This window comes from Globicephala melas, chromosome 9 (genome assembly GCF_963455315.2).
Source record: "Globicephala melas chromosome 9, mGloMel1.2, whole genome shotgun sequence".
NCBI lineage: Eukaryota > Metazoa > Chordata > Mammalia > Artiodactyla > Delphinidae > Globicephala > Globicephala melas.
In genome coordinates, this window is record NC_083322.1 from 95,689,537 (window position 1) to 95,699,998 (window position 10,462).

Sequence of the window (10,462 nt, forward strand, 5' to 3'; positions counted from 1 at the left end):
AGTCGTATCAAATTAGGACCACACCCCTGTGACGTCATTTAACCATATTACTCCTAAAAGGCCTTTCTCCAAATACAGTCACATTGGGGGTTAGGGCTGCAACATATGAATCTGAGGGAACACAATTCAGTTCATAGTACCTGGTGTATTTGGTCCTGTGCTGCTGTAACAAATTACCACAAACTGGGGGCTTGAAACAACAGAAATTTATTCTTGTAGTTCTGAAGCCTGGAATTCTAAGATCAAGGTGTTAGCAAGGCCGTGTTCCCTCTGAAAGCTCTAGGGGAAGATCCTTCCCACCTCCTCTAGCTCCTAGTGGCTCCTGGCATTCCTGGGCTTGCGGCTGCATCCCTCTGATCTCTGCCCCATCCCCAACCCAATGGCTGCCTTCCCTCTGTCCCTTCCCCTTTTCTTATATATATATATATTTTTTTTAATTTTTAATTTATTTTTACTTTCTGGCCACGCTGCATGGCATGCGGGATCTTGGTTCCCCAGCCAGGTTCAAACCCGTGTCCCCTGCAGTGGAAGCGCAGAGTCTTAACCACTGGACCACCAGGGAAGTGCCCCCCCACCTTTTCTTATAAAGGCACCAGTCATTGAATTTAAGGCCCACCCTTAATTCAGGATGACCTCATCATGAAATTCTTAATTACATCTGCAAAGACCCTTATTCCAAATGTGGTCACAGTCTGAGGTTCCTCATGGGCATAAATTTGGTGGGGGGCCACCATTCAATCTACTACCCTGAGTCCACACCTCCGACCCAGGCTCAGCCCTGGACTCTGCTGACAGGTTCCATGGCCCATCATGGATCTCTGCAAAAATCCGTCAGAGCTGCAGGATGTAGTTTCTGATAGGAATAGATGTGCTCATGCCAGGGACTGTGGCTTGCCATGGGCCTGCCAGGTTATGTGACCAAAGGAGATGCTTTATTTTTGAGAAACTATACTGTCTTTTAAGGAAAACGTGGGTCCCTTTGCTTGTTGGATGGTGTCTAAGTCTGATCAGGCAGCTATAATGAATACCACAGATTGGGTGACTTGAAAAAAACAGACATTAATTTCTCACAGTTCTGGAGGCTGGACATGTGGAATCAGGGTGCCGGAAGATTCAGTGTTGGTGAGGGCCCGCTACCAAGCTGCAGAGTTTTCACTGTATCCTCATATGTCAGAGGGGGTGAGACATGGTGCCTCTTTTATAACGGCACTAATCCCAGCTACGAGAGCCCCATCCTCATGACCTAATCACCTCCAGAAGGCCCCACCTCCTAACACTAGCACCTTGGGCATCAGGATTCCAACATGTGGATTTGGGGGAGGGGTGGGACACAAACAGATGGGCTCTGTGTAAGAAGGAGGTGGGGGGATTGGAGGCCTGGGGCAAGATCTGGAGTGGGAAGACTGGGCCAAGGGGTAGAGAAGAATCCCTGACTCCCTCCCACCATGGGGACTTGGCCTAAGAATGATGGAAAAGAGATAGATGTGTCCTTAAAATGAAGGCTCTTAGCGTTCATTTGTCCAACTAGCCCTGACTCAGCATGGTTGGTAATCCTTAGGGGAAGGGCTAAGTGGTCTGGAAGAATTACGAGAAGAGGGATGTTTGCTGAACCAAACTCCGTCACAAATTGACACAACTGTCTACCCTTTCCACCACAGGTAATTCCATTGATATTAAGGCAGAATATGACATTATTACATTCTTGAGTGAACAGACCCAATGTCATTTAGGTATTTTCCAATTTACTACTGTTATTGAAATAAAACACAGATATGACTGTGGGGAGTTCCAGCTTATCGGCTTCAAGGAGAGCCCTGGGCTGGAAAGCTTGGCTCAATGCCCAAGGTTGTCATGGACGGTGGCCCACGGGGTGGAGGGTATAGAGAGGCCAGATAGGGAGGCAGCAGCCTGCCCCAGGATATGGGGCAGGTCAAGGTCAGAGTCTGTCCTTCACTGGAGGAAAGGGGGGTGGGTGGTTAGCTCAGGAGGGTGTCCGTGGTCAGGGCCGCATGCAGATGGAAAAGGATGGAATCTGGGTATAGTGGGGTGGGGGGGATCCTAGTCAGTACAACTACTGACATTTATGGAGGGCTTGGTATAGGCCATGTATTGTGTTAATTATTTGTTCTATTACATCTTTATTCTCTCCCCAGTTGTATGGAATTGGTACTGCTATTACTTCCCCCATTTTACAGAGAGAAGAACTGAGGCCGAGAGCCAAAGTACTCTTTCCAAGTTTACAGTGCACACAGAGGCACAGTTATGATTTAAACAGTGGCTGTTTGACTTCTGAGCCAGCCTCCCAACCACGGATTCAACAAAATTGTGTTGCCCTAAGCGCAGCGGGTACAGATATAAGACGCACAGAAGGACCTGCCTTCATTCCATTTTTGTAGAGGCAAGACAGATAGACAAATAAGGAGAATGCACACGGTGCCAGTGGTGCCATGGGGCACAGAGGGCATGGCTGACCAGTCCCTTCGGCGTGCACACCCTTCTCCAATCGTGCCTCTGATGCTCTCCCCAGCAAGAGGTGGGGTCTATCCCCTCCTTTTAATAGGGGGCCGGCCCTGGAACTTTCTTGGACCAACAGAAGGCAGCAGAAGCGACATTGTGGGATGCGTGGGCTCAGCCTGACGAGGGCACGCAGCTTCCATTTCTGCCCTCTTGGAAGGCAACTGTCACGGAAGGAAGTTCAGGCTGCACTGTGGGTGCTGGGAACCACGTGAACAGAGAACCAGGAGCCCTCGGGACACCAGCTTCCGGCTGACCTCTTAAAGCAGCAGCGCTAGATCGTTCCTCATATTCTGTGAGCAGACTCCTGCACGTGGCGTCAGCCGGCTCCTCCCCCATGCAGTGGCTCACAGAATGGTAAGGAATGATGTAGCACCGCTGCTTTAAGACAAATCAGCTTTAGGGCATTTTGTCACACAGCCACAGATAACTGAGAGGACGGGAGAAGGGCAAAGCGCCATGGAGAGAACTAAAGTCAGGGCAGGGGGGACTTCCCTGGTGGCGCCGTGATTAAGAATCCACCTGCCAATGCAGGGCACGTGGCTTCAAGCCCTCGTCTGGGAAGATCCCACATGCCGCGGAGCAAGTAAGCCCGTGCGCCACAACAACTGAGCCTGCGCTGTAGAGCCCGGAAGCCACAACTACTGAGCCCACGTGCCACAACTACTGAAGCTCGTGCGCCTAGAGCCCATGCTCCCCAATAAGAGAAGCCACCGCAATGAGAAGCCCACGCACCACAACGAAGAGTAGCCCCCGCTCGCTGCAACTAGAGAAAGCCCTCGCGCAGCAGCAAAGAGCCAAAGGAGCAAAAAATTAATTAATTAATTAATTTAAAAAGAAAAAAGAAACGTGGTTGAGAGTTATCAATCATTACGTAGGTTATGGTGGAGCGAGAGAGCGAGAGAGAGAGAGAGAGAGAGAGAGGGAGAGAGGCAAGCAGAGGGAGTCCTTTCATTTAGAAGTACACAGTCAAATATTTCCTGGTGAAATCATATGATGTCTGGGATTTGCTTCAAAATCATGTCGAGGCGGAGGAAAGGGTGGGACACAGATGAAACAAGATGGGCCTTGAGTTGAGAACTTTGATGACAGAGGCGGAAAGTTCGGCATATCACCTCTCCACTTCTGGATATGTTTGAAATTTCAATAATAAAATGTTTTTTTTAAGCATGTGCACTTAAAATGAGAGCAGCGCTCTCTGCCAGGAGCAGTTCTAAGCACTTTACACGTGTCAGCTCATTGAGGCCCAGGACATTCCTGTCAGTGGATGACATCCATGTTCCCATCTTGCTGGGAAGGAGAGAGAGGCACAGAGAGGTCAAGTGACTTGCTGGAGTTTGCACAGCTGGTGAAGAGCAGCCTTGGGGTGCTGCCTTGGAAAAACACCCCTGTGTTCTTCTTTATTCTCACGTGACACTTCTGACACTAGATGTGTGGGTTTTCCACACCCAGCAATTCTCCAGCACCAGCTGGGCGTCCTAAGTTCAACCCAATTCTGACACTGACCAGAGTTAGTGCAGACCCGCCTGGCCCCGCCTCCACTTCAGATGCCAACATTGAGTCCACGTTGTCACCTGTGCTTCTGACCAACTGGCCATAAGCTGGGGTTCCCATGAGCCCCTTTCTCCAATTTGATATTTTGTTAGAACAGCTCACGGGACTCAGGAAAACAGTTTACCTACTAGATAACCAGCTTATTACAAAGGATATTGAAGGATATGAGTGAACCGCTAGATGAAGAAATAGACAGGGCAAGGTCCAGAAGGGCCCTGAGCACAGGAGCTTCTGTGTCCGTGGAGCTGGAGTGAGCCCCCCATCATATGGATGTATTCACCAGCCAGGAGCTCTCTGAACCCCATCTTTAGGGACTTTTATATAGCCAGCTTCATCACACAGGCACGATCGATCATTAACTCCATCTCCAGCTGGGCTGAAAGTTCCAAGCTCCTTATCATGGCTTGATCTTTCTGGTGACCAGCCCTGATCCAGAAGCCATCCAGGAACCCACTTAGAGTCACAGAATTGCAGCAAAAGATCCTCCTTCCACCCAGTAGATTCCAAGGGATTTAGGAGCTCTGTGCCAGAGAGTGGGTTCAAAGACCAAATATTAGAACAAAAGATGCTCCTCACGTTCTTATCACTTAGGAAATTCCAAGGGATTTAGGAGCTCTGTGCCAGGAACCGAGGGCAGAGACTAATATATATTTTTTCTATCATTTCACAGATGTGACCCGAGGAGCCTAGCTCCATCACAGAATTCCTGGTCAATGTGCTTCCAAAACTCCCGGCTGATTATGTCACAAACTGTTACTTGTTCTCTCTGGGGGATCAGACAGTTTGAAATTCAGAAAAACTTATCATAATCAGTTTGTTATTTGCTTACTTGTGTTTTCTAATTTTCCTGCCATGAGCACACACCAATTGCATAATAAAGAGATTTGTAATAAGAAGAGTTTTCTTTTGACCGTGCCACGTGGCTTACGGGATCTTAGTTCCCCAGCCAGGGACAGAACCCGTGCCCCCTGCAGTGGAAGCTCAGAGTCCTAACCACTGGACCACCAGGGAAGTCCCAAGAAGAGTTTTAGATAGACCTAGAACCAGCAGCAGAGAGGCCCGGTAGGGGTGCTTAGCCCAGGGCTCCTGACCGCAGGGGTGCAGGGGTGGGGTGGGAGTTACCCTGAGACTTCCCAGGCCCCACCCCTGTTTCCAATGGCTCACAGCCAGCAGGGTTTCAGATCCAGCAGCAAGGTCGGCAGGACCGCCGTGTGCCCACCCCGGCGCAGGCACTCGGGGCCCACCTGCAGGCCCTGCAAGCCCCGTGAGGAGCACAGGCTCATTTGGGGATGTGGCATCTCAAGGGGCAGGGGTTAGGGCAAAGTGGCCACCATCACATAACATCTGATCCTTTCATCAAACCTGGAAGGGGTGAGGTCGCTGTCCCACTCCCCACGCACTCCCTGGGTGCATCTGCCCTTCCCCTTCACCCCTCCGTCACTCCCACATCCACACAGCCAGGTTCACGGTCCCAGTTCCAGGACTGTGTCTGAAGGGCAGGCCCCCATGCTGGTCTACCCCTCCTCTCCCTGTACCTACTTTCCTGTGGGCCTTCTTGGATTCCCACCCACCAGTTCCCAACCAGCAGCCTCGCTGGCTCCTCTGTCATCCGCTGGGCCCAGGTCTTGCGGGTCCTGCCCCAGCATCTTCCCCCGCTTGGCATCCCTGCCCCTCATGACCCCTCTGCCCTCCCCATCTCCACACGGTCGCACGAAGTCCCACTGCCCACAGCACAGAACCCAAGTGCAAGTTGGCTTCCAGGGGTCTGCTGACCTACCCGGGCCTCACGCTGCCCTCAGCCCCCTGCCCACACTGTGCCCATCCTGAGATCCCCTCGGCAGTTCCCCTACAGCAGGGTCTTCGTATGTCCAGTCCCCGCTCCTGGGTTACCGTCCCCTCCCTGCAGGGACTCACTCAGCTCATCCCCCTCACTCTTTCCTCCAGAAGCCTCTGCTGGTCCCCCGGTCCGGGTTGGGTCCCCTGCATGTCCCCCAGCCCACTGGCCCAGAGCATCTGTCTCCTCTGCTGGAGAGAAAGCTCCCAGGGCACGGGCCCTCCCTGTGTGGACTTGGGGTGGCCATGCCCACACATGGAGCCAGTCTACGGACACTTTCTGGCTGGGCAAGTCTTCCTGGCACTAAATGCGTGTATCCTATTCTTACTGCCCTCAGCAAGTGCTTCTTGCTAGGAGATGACCCCGTGCCCGAGGTGAGCCTGTGAGGCCCAGGGCTGGCTCGACTGAGCTTATACATCCCCGTGGGAGACCCTGAGGGCCGGCCTCGGAGGCCCATGTGATGGTGATCTCCCAGAATCCAGGTCTTTGGGGTTCTAGACATGGAGTCTGACCCCTTCTCTCTTTGGGATGGTGTTTGTGCAAAGAACTATCAGTGGATGATTTAAAAGGTGGGCAGGGATCTGGGCCTTTGGTGGGTGAGGGCTGCGTGGTGTGTACTGGGAGAGAACCGGTGCTGCAAAGGCCACCATGGAAGCAGGGGAGGAGGACGGCGAGCCAGCCCGGAAGGAGGTCACGTCGGGGCCTCTGGTGGCTCTGGGCGATCCCTGGGGCCTGGTGAGAGTGCCAGGTGCAGGAACAGTTCCCTGGGACTGAGCAAGTGGAAAAATGAGTGTGCACAACTCCTTAGAGAAGCCTGGCTCTGAGGAGGAAGATCCGGATAGAGACGGCAGCTATGGGTTTCAACACTGAGAACTCTGGGCGCTGCAGCAGCCTTGGGGGCGCTCTGAAACGCCACGCTAATGGCAGGGGTTGTGGAGCTGGGGACGCATACCTGCTAGGGGTCCCCTTCCTCCTACAGAGCTGGTCAGCGCGTCTTGTTTTCGTTGGCTGGGTTTCTGGCTCAGGTCTGCAGACAAACATGCAAGAATGTGAATACCTTACACACAAACTGATTATAAAATGGCTAATACCACGATGTGTTTCTTATTCTTATCTTCCCTGGGATTTCAGCTTTCACACCTTCCTCTACCAGATGCTAGTTGTTTTTGTTTTTTTTTTAACACCTTTTGAAGATCTTAGTAATCTTACCAGACACAAAAGTGAAAATAATGTCAGCTGTAGCAAAGACTGTCAATTATTCCTCAGTATTTATCTCATTCTTCTTTGATAACAGAACTCACACTTAGCTGGCACGAGGCTGTCAGAAAAAAGACTCCACTTCTCAGCTTCCCTTGCAGCTGGGTATGGCTGTGACTGAGTTCTGGCCAAGGCCAATGGAATGAACTTGGAGCTTTGTGTGAGCTTCTGGAAGAAGTTCTTAATGGAAGAGATTGTGCCTTTCTATGCCTTTCTACTGGCTGGGATGATGCAATGATGACTGGATCTCAAGCAGCTGTTTTGCATCATGAGCTGGAAGCCAGATGCTGAGAATGGAGGAGCAACAAAATGAAAGGAAGGGGACTCTGAGCTGGTCTTTGTCTTTTGTTTGTTTGTTTGTTTGCTTTGTTGTTTTTTGGGTTTTTTTTTTGCGGTACGCAGGCCTCTCACTGTTGTGGTCTCTCCCGTTGCAGAGCACAGGCTCCAGACGCACAGGCTCAGAGGCCATGGCTCACGGAACCAGCTGCTCCGCGGCATGTGGGATCTTCCCGGGGCACGACCCCAAGTCCCCTGCATCGGCAGGCAGACTCTCAACCACTGCGCCACCAGGGAAGCCCTGGTCTTTGTCTTGAAGCTCACAGACAGGACCTGCATCAGTTATCGAGACTCCCTTGGTGCTCACTCACTGCCATTCTCTTCACCAGTGTCAGTACCACCCTCCACTCAGTTCTGACTAGCTCCAGGACTGTTATCTGTCTCACAAGATTCTGTTACGGTATTTATTCTGTATTTAGTCATTTAACAGATATTTACTCAGGGCCTCTGTGGGCCAGAGAGCTGTAGTAGGAAATATCACAGCCCCTGATCCCTTGGTCTTGCGACACTGGCACTGCTGGTAGGGAGACAGATGATAAACATCTGAGATGAGTGTTAGCTATTGCTGAGTAACCAACCACCCAACTCAGCAGATTAAGACAATCACATTTATTAGCTCACCTGCCTGCCAGCTGCCTGGGCAGCTCTGCCCATCTGAGCCCAGCTTGGCTGGTCTCGCTGGTCTCCCTCTTGTGTCCCACTGGCTGTGGCAGCCTGTTTTGCATGGTCTCAGCTTTGTTCCCTGTGGTCTTGTCCTCCAGCAGGACAGCCCAGGTGTGCTCTCATCGTTCTGGAAGGTTGTGGGGAAGGGGAGAGAGGATGCTTCAAGTGTTTTTTCAAGCCTCTCCTTGGACCAAGTTTGTTCCTGTCCAACTGGCCAAAGCCATCACATGGCCAAGCCTATAGTCAGAGTAGGAGGGGCCTACAAGGTTACAAGGCACAGGGCAAAGGGCATGGGCACAGGGAGGCCACTTAACTGGAGCCATTAGCACCATCAGTATCGCCCAATGGGTCAATATGTCAGAAATAAAGTAGGGGAGTGGGATGGTTTGTTTTGGCAGATATAGGAGAGGGCTGAAGTTTTACGAAGGGCAGCTGGGGAAGCTTCAGTGAGAAGCTGGGAAGGACACTGCAGGCCGAAGGAACAGCAAATACGTCCCCTGAGGCAGGACGTGCCCACCTGTCGGTGGGATTTCCTCCCACTAAATCAGGAACGTGTTGTATTAGTCTGAGGGCGGGGTGGGGGGTGGGGCAGGGGAGGCCTTCTCAGGGGCTAATGCAGCACCTCATTCCCCAAAGTCCCCCTGGACAGGATGGACATCCCAGGCTCGCCACCTCCAGAGTCACATGCTTCACCCACCTTGAGGTCACAATGCACTTCAGGATGGGAAAATCTGTCCTTGGAGTGGCAGAGGGGTGCAGATGTTGGGGCACATGCTCATTTATGAGGCTGGCGTCCAGTTTCCCGAGAAGATGAGCCCAGGGCCTACCCAGGCCTCGGGTCCTCTTCTGGCTCCAGGGGAGGTGGCCGGTGCAGCCATACCTGGGCACATGGCCGACCCCTCCAGCAGCTGATTGGAATAAGGTATAGGGTGGAGTCCGGTTGCCTGGTCCAAGTCCCCTCTGGGAAATGCATCGAGCTGAAGTCCAGGCTGAAGTTCTGGTGTATGGAGGGGTCTGCGTGAACAGTGAAGGCTGGGCTGCAGGGGAACGTGGTGGCCCTCTGTCCTACCAGGCACCTGTGGGATCGCCTGTCAGGGCTCAGCTGCTTTAGAGAGCGTATCAGGCAGGGTTCCCCAGAGAAACAGAAGCCGCAGGATACATGTACACGTATAGAGAGAGACTTATTAGGAAGGATTGATGCACATGGTTATGGAGGCTGCCATCTGCCGTCTGCAAGCTGGAGGCCCAGGGGAGCCAGTCGTGCAGCTCAGTGCAAACCCAAAGGCCTGAGAACCGAGAGAGCTGATGTCCGAGGGCAGGAAATGGACGTCCCAGCTCAAGCAGAGATTGGGGCTACCCACACTCGGGAGGGCCATCTGCTTTTCTCAGTCCACTGATTCAGATCAGTGACTCTTTTTCGGAAACAGCCTCACGGAAACACCCAGAAATAATGTTTCACCGTTGATCTGGGCATCCCTTAGCCCAGTCAGGGGACACACAAAATTACTCATCACAGTGGGGTTTCTGATCTCTGCAGCCAAATGGTCCTGCAGGACAGTGCTCAGACAGTGATTTTCTGGTACCGCCTCAACCAGGAGGGTTTTTTTAAAAAATAAATTTATTTATTTTATTTTTGGCTGTGTTGGGTCTTCATTGCTGCGCACAAGCTTTCTCTAGTTGCGGTGAGCGGGGGCCACTCTTCGTTGCGGTGCGCGGGCTTCTCATTGCAGTCGCTTCTCTTGTTGCGGAGCATGGGCTCTAGCTGCACAGGCTTCAGTAGCTGTGGCTCGCGGATTCTAGAGCGCAGGCTCAGTAGTTGTGGCACATGAGTTTAGTTGCTCCACGGCATGTGGGATCTTCCCGGACCAGGGCTCGAACCCGCGTCCCCTGCATTGACAGGCAGATTCTTAACCACTGCGTCACCAGGGAAGCCCACCAGGAGGATTTTAATCTTTGGGAATTTGATATTGGAAAAGTACTACTCAGTATATTTTAATTAGCATTTGCATAATTTTTCATGAGGTCAACAATTTTGCATATGTTTATTAGTGGCATGTGGGATCTTAGTTCCCCGATCAGGGATCGAACCTGTGCCCCCTGCAGCGGAAGCGTGGAGTCTTAACCACTGGACCACTACGGAAGTCCCCACTTATGCTTCTTTTGTGAATTGGCCTCTATCTCGGGGCTAACTTTTAAAAATGGAAACAAGGTCAAATTAGCTTTAAAAATGTAAAGAATGTTTTCCCTTTCTCAAAGAATTACTATTTTTCAGGCACAGCTTTCTAGATTTATCTCAGTGAAACC

At 51.8% G+C, this 10,462-nt stretch overlaps 1 long non-coding RNA gene across 1 annotated transcript; it reads right to left on the reverse strand.

The window, feature by feature from the left end:
• Positions 1 to 3,588: 3,588 nt before the first annotated feature.
• On the reverse strand, positions 3,589 to 8,263 carry LOC132597805 (uncharacterized). The gene is made up of 3 exons (XR_009565161.1): positions 8,117 to 8,263; positions 6,855 to 6,929; positions 3,589 to 4,589 (listed from the first exon to the last, which is right to left on the reverse strand). It is a non-coding gene; the product is annotated as an uncharacterized lncRNA (long non-coding RNA).
• Positions 8,264 to 10,462: the final 2,199 nt, after the last annotated feature.